Source organism: Procambarus clarkii, chromosome 4, assembly GCF_040958095.1.
Source record: "Procambarus clarkii isolate CNS0578487 chromosome 4, FALCON_Pclarkii_2.0, whole genome shotgun sequence".
NCBI classification, from domain to species: Eukaryota; Metazoa; Arthropoda; class Malacostraca; order Decapoda; family Cambaridae; genus Procambarus; species Procambarus clarkii.
Window position 1 is genome coordinate 42,778,437 of NC_091153.1, and position 6,762 is coordinate 42,785,198.

The window sequence follows — 6,762 nt, forward strand, 5'->3', positions numbered from 1 at the left end:
TCTCCCAAACACAGAGCCGGAATATCAATAGGCGCCTAATGCCGGAAAATACATAGCAATACACGGAAATTCAATGTGCTTTCAGGCCAGGCATGAAATACGAGAGCTAAATCTTAAAGGCTGAGAAGGACCAAGGGCTCTCTTACGGACCTTCCCCTTCCTTCCTTCCTTCCTTCATCTCCTTCTCTACTTTTGTTCCTTCTCTCTCCTGCATTCCTCATTTCATTCATTGGCGAATGTTGAATGCATCATTGCCGCCACAATGAAAAACTCCGAGACAAGAATTAGATTGAGCCGGTCGGCCGAGCGGACAGCACGCTGGACTTGTGATCCTGTGGTCCTGGGTTCGATCCCAGGCACCGGCGAGAAACAATGGACAGTTTCCTTAACCCTGATGGCCCTGTTACCTACCAGTAAATAGGTACCTGGGAGCTAGACAGCTGTCACGGGCTGCTTCCTGGGGGTGGAGGCCTGGTCGAGGACCGGGCCGCGGGGACACTAAAAGTCCCGAAATCATCTCAAGATAACCTCAAGATAAGAAGATAGTGATCAAGGCGGTGTCCGTCACTCTCATCACAGATTCTGCACTTTGGCTGCTCAGTTGTAGGTTAAGAAAGCTCCATAGTGAGCGCCGTTGCGCCTGGCGAAGCCGAGTCTGGCGAAGATACTAAGGAACGTGTCTTTGCTCTCTTTGCCAGCGTGTTTAGTTTGGTGAGTGTTAAGCCGCTCCCGTCTTCCTCTCAACACGCCGGCCAATTTGGAGGCAATTACGACTCGACAGCGCGTGCTTATTTGCGCTAGGTAGACCCCTAACCGGCCATTATGGGGAAGTAGCCGGAAAATGAGTTGTGTTTGGCGGTGTGTGTGTGTGTGTGTGTGTGTGTGTGTGTGTGTGTGTGTGTGTGTGTGTGTGTGTGTGTGTGTGTGTGTATGTGAGTGTGAGTGTGTGTGTGTGTGTATGTGAGTGTGAGTGTGAGTGTGTGTATGTGAGTGTGAGTGTGTATGTGTGTATGTGTGTATGTGTATCTGTGTGTATGTGTGTGTGTATGTGAGTGTGAGTGTGTGTATGTGAGTGTGAGTGTGTGTGTACGCGCGCGTGTGCGCAACATCTTCATCCATCTTCTCGTTCCTGAAGATCTCTCCATAATCCACCCGACAGTATACGCCGGCTAGCACACTGCAGCCTATCCTACGTAGTGTTGACGAAGGGTAATCCCCCTCCACGAACGCGCGGGAATCCGGATGCCTCTCGCCCTTCAAGACGTCTTCAAGACAGACTATTACCCCACATGAAGAGACACATTACTGACGAACGACACCTCGAGGTGGGAGAGAATAGAGAGGAGGTGAGAGAGAATAAGGAATGGAGAAGATCCTGGTAAATGGAGGGAATAGAGAAGGTAAGAGGATGGAGAAAGAAGGGAAGGATGGAAGGAAGGGTGAACACATTCCTTTCACAGTACAGAAAGACTTACAAAAATCCTAAAAGTAAATATTAACACTTTGTCAATCCCTACGAAAAATCCGGCCACATCTTCACAATTCCTCAGCAACAGTACTCCATCTTCCCTTCCATCTCTTCCACCTTCCCCCTCCCACCCAAACTTCCATTTCCACCCCCCTCCCCCCCCCCCCCCTCACACCAGACCAGCTGGCCAAGCCCGCGCCCGGCCGCCCAAACAATCCCTCAGGCCGGACATGATCTAATATCGAAGGAACAATGCCTCAGCTTCCTCGGACAAACGACCGGAAATGTGCCGATGAAGGATGCTATCTTCATGTGGAGGGAGAGGGGGGGGGGGGAGGGGCCCCCCTCCCTCCAGCCGGATGGGGCCCCCCTCCCCTCCCCCCCCCCCTCCCCTCCAGCCGGATGGGCTTCCCCGCCTCCCCCCCACACACAAAGTAAGACCACACCACACATTGTCCTGCGGTCATGATGCAAACCCTGGCGGCAAGACAGTGTACAAGATGCTGGCACTCAATCATCTCCGCCTGCTGCCAGTGGGATGGATGCCAGGGACGTAGATCATTGAGGTAGGGGGCAAGATGGGTAGGGGTAAGAGGTAGGGGCAAGGGGGGGGGAAAGGAGGTACAAGGGGTTGGGAGGAGATTATAAGCAGCGAAGGGTCGCCCTGGAAGATGCCGAAACCCAATGTGTCTTCAGAAGGAAAGAATGTTGAAGTTGTCTTAGAGAAAAAGTGTGTTTCTAATTGTCAAAACACCAAAACAGAATTGTTCTCTAGAGCGCAGGTGGACGAGATACGTAATAATTTACACTTGACTCTCACAAGTCAAGCCTGGCCTCGGGCTGCTCCAAGCAACAGCCTGGTGGACCAAACTCTCACAAGTCAAGCCTGGCCTCGGGCTGCTCCAAGCAACAGCCTGGTGGACCAAACTCTCACAAGTCAAGCCTGGCCTCGGGCCGCTCCTAGCAACAGCCTGGTGGACCAAACTCTCACAAGTCAAGCCTGGCCTCGGGCCGCTCCAAGCAACAGCCTGGTGGACCAAACTCTCACAAGTCAAGCCTGGCCACGGGCCGCTCCAAGCAACAGCCTGGTGGACCAAACTCTCACAAGTCAAGCCTGGCCTCGGGCCGCTCCAAGCAACAGCCTGGTGGACCAAACTCTCACAAGTCAAGCCTGGCCTCGGGCCGCTCCAAGCAACAGCCTGGTGGACTAGACTCTCACAAGTCAAGCCTGGCCTCGGGCCGCTCCAAGCAACAGCCTGGTGGACCAAACTCTCACAAGTCAAGCCTGGCCTCGGGCCGCTCCAAGCAACAGCCTGGTGGACCAAACTCTCACAAGTCAAGCCTGGCCTCGAGCCGCTCCAAGCAACAGCCTGGTGGACCAAACTCTCACAAGTCAAGCCTGGCCTCGAGCTACTCTTGGGGAGTAGAAGAACTCCCAGAACACCATCAACCAGGTATCAAGCAGATATCAAATATCATAGGAACTGGTTCCGAATCTGCACACGGAAATAACTCCACACGAGACCAGGAGGAATGGCAGGAAGTTCGTGGAACTTTTTGTTCCCAGTAGCTGAATCTTAGCTGAACAACAACAACATCTCTTCTATCACTACTACTGCTGCTGCTACTGCTACTGCTGCTACTCTCGCAACACCTGCCCGTTGCTCCCTACCTGTGCTGCAACAATCAATACCTGGCACTGGTCTAAAAGATATTTGAAAAATCCTCCAGTCCAATCACCTGGGCGCTAGCAGACTCGAACTGCTAATCCCCTACTACGCGTGAGAGGCACACCAGGCTCTATCGACCGAACTGGTCCGCGTTCGAGCCTCCTATAACCCAGGCGAATTGAATCTTCCTTTCCACGGAAATGTGGAGTATTTTAAATCCTGTTTGAAATCAGAACTGCAAGTTCAAATTGTTTTTGAACCAGGCTAACCCTTGGAAAAACTGAACCCTTGGAAAACTGAACCCTTGGAAAACTGAACCCTTGGAAAACTGAACCCTTGGAAAACTGAACCCTTGGAAAACTGAACCCTTGGAAAACTGAACCCTTGGAAAACTGAACCCTTGGAAAACTGAACCCTTGGAAAACTGAACCCTTGGAAAACTGAACCCTTGGAAAACTGAACCCTTGGAAAAACTAGATTGCGGTAAACATTTATGTAAAATACAGAGGCTTTAAAATTTTAAACTAATTATACCATGAAAAAATATGTTGCTTATCCTTCAAAAAGTGGATCGAAAATATTTTATTTTTAACACTACATACGATAGAAAACGCGAAGATTTGCGTAATATATATTTTAAATGTCGACAATTTGTATAAAAAAAAAATCAAATTAACCCAGTTACTCATCACTAGTATAGCCGACATCTTGCCACTTCTATTATATATATGATGATCTATTAGAATAGATTATAGATATAAACTATTAAAATAGTCTCGGGCTGCTCTTAGTGTTCCCGTTTTCTTTTATAAATAATTGATTTAATTTTGCTTGTAAACTGTCAATTAATAAATACTCAATAATTGTATGATTCATTTCTTGTTTTAGATTATATATACATGAATTTAGATTATATTTACATAAATTTAGATTATATATACATAAATTCAGATTATATTTACATAAATTTAGATTATAGATACATAAATTTAGATTATATTTACATAAATTTAGATTATATTTACATAAATTCAGATTATACATACTTAAACGCTTGTGATATAAAACATTAAGTTTTTGGATATAAACTTGTAGCACGTCGTGGCTCAGCGGTGAAGGGGTGCTGCAGGGAGTGCCCGCGTGCCTTCAATTGATTCTCTCCCCCTTGTTGTCGCTACAGCTCCTGTTATTAGGCCTACGCCCGTTATCCCTACTAGGCCTACTACTGTTACTGTAATTACTGTTGTGGTTACCACTAAACTGGACGCTAAATGCTAGGGTGTGTGTGTGTGTGTGTGTGTGTGTGTGTGTGTGTGTGTGTGTGTGTGTGTGTGTGTGTGTGTGTGTGTGTGTGTGTACTCACCTAGTTGTACTCACCTAGTTGTGTTTGCGGGGGTTGAGCTCTGGCTCTTTGGTCCCGCCTCTCAACCGTCAATCAACAGGTGTACAGATTCCTGAGCCTATCGGGCTCTGTCATATCTACACTTGAAACTGTGTATGGAGTCAGCCTCCACAACATCACCCCCTAATGCATTCCATTTGTCAAGCACTCTGACACTAAAAAAGTTCTTTCTAATATCTCTGTGGCTCATTTGGGCACTCAGTTTCTACCTGTGTCCCCTTGTGCGTGTTCCCCTTGTGTTAAATAGACTGTCTTTATCTACCCTATCAATCCCCTTCAGAATCTTGAATGTGGTGATCATGTCCCCCTAACTCTTCTGTCTTCCAGCGAAGTGAGGTTTAATTCCCGTAGTCTCTCCTCGTAGCTCATACCTCTCAGCTCGGGTACTAGTCTGGTGGCAAACCTTTGAACCTTTTCCAGTTTAGTCTTATCCTTGACTAGATATGGACTCCATGCTGGGGCTGCATACTCCAGGATTGGCCTTACATATGTGGTATACAAAGTTCTGAATGATTCTTTACACAAGTTTCTGAATGCCGTTCGTATGTTGGCCAGCCTGGCATATGCCGCTGATGTTATCCGCTTGATATGTGCTGCAGGAGACAGGTCTGGCGTGATATCAACCCCCAAGTCTTTTTCCTTCTCTGACTCCTGAAGAATTTCCTCTCCCAGATGATACCTTGTATCTGGCCTCCTGCTCCCTACACCTATCTTCATTACATTACATTTGGTTGGGTTAAACTCTAACAACCATTTGTTCGACCATTCCTTCAGCTTGTCTAGGTCTTCTTGAAGCCTCAAACAGTCCTCTTCTGTTTTAATCCTTCTCATAATTTTAGCATCGTCCGCAAACATTGAGAGAAATGAATCGATACCCTCCGGGAGATCATTTACATATATCAGAAACAAGATAGGACCGAGTACAGAGCCCTGTGGGACTCCACTGGTGACTTCACGCCAATCGGAGGTCTCACCCCTCACCGTAACTCTCTGCTTCCTATTGCTTAGATACTCCCTTATCCACTGGAGCACCTTACCAGCTACACCTGCCTGTCTCTCCAGCTTATGTACCAGCCTCTTATGCGGTACTGTGTCAAAGGCTTTCCGACAATCCAAGAAAATGCAGTCCGCCCAGCCCTCTCTTTCTTGCTTAATCTGTGTCACCTGATCGTAGAATTCTATCAAGCCTGTAAGGCAAGATTTACCCTCCCTGAATCCATGTTGGCGATTTGTCACGAAGTCCCTTCTCTCCAGATGTGTTACCAGGTTTTTTCTCACGATCTTCTCCATCACCTTGCATGGTATACAAGTCAAGGACACTGGCCTGTAGTTCAGTGCCTCTTGTCTGTCGCCCTTTTTGTATATTGGGACCACATTCGCCGTCTTCCATATTTCTGGTAGGTCTCCCGTCTCTAGTGATTTACTATACACTATGGAGAGTGGCAAGCAAAGTGCCTCTGCACACTCTTTCAGTACCCATGGTGAGATCCCATCTGGACCAACCGCCTTTCTAACATCCAGATCCAGCAGGTGTCTCTTGACCTCCTCTCTCGTAATTTCGAACTCCTCCAAGGCCGCCTGGTTTACCTCCCTTTCTCCTAGCACAGTGACCTCACCCTGTTCTATTGTGAAGACCTCCTGGAACCTCTTGTTGAGTTCCTCACACACCTCTCTGTCATTCTCTGTATACCTGTCCTCGCCTGTTCTAAGTTTCAATACCTGTTCTTTCACTGTTGTTTTCCTTCTGATGTGACTGTGGAGTAGCTTTGGTTCGGTCTTGGCTTTGTTTGCTATATCATTTTCAAAAATTTTCTCTGCTTCTCTTCTCACCCTGACGTACTCATTCCTGGTTCTCTGGTATCTCTCCCTGCTTTCTGGTGTTCTGTTATTCCGGAAGTTCCTCCACGCCTTCTTGTTCAGTTTCTTCGCTTCCATACATGCCCTATTATACCATGGATTCTTTTGTTGCTTCTCGGATTTTTCCCTTTGGGCCGGGATGAACCTGTTTACTGCCTCCTGACACTTTTGGGTAACATAGTCCATCATACCCTGTACAGACTTGTCTCTGAGGTCTGTGTCCCAAGGTATTTCACTTAGGAAACTTCTCATCTGTTCATAATTCCCCTTTCGGTATGCCAGCCTTTTGATTCCTAGTTCTTTTTGGGGGGAGATAAGTCCTAGCTCTACCAGGTACTCAAAGTTCAATACACTGTGGTCACTCA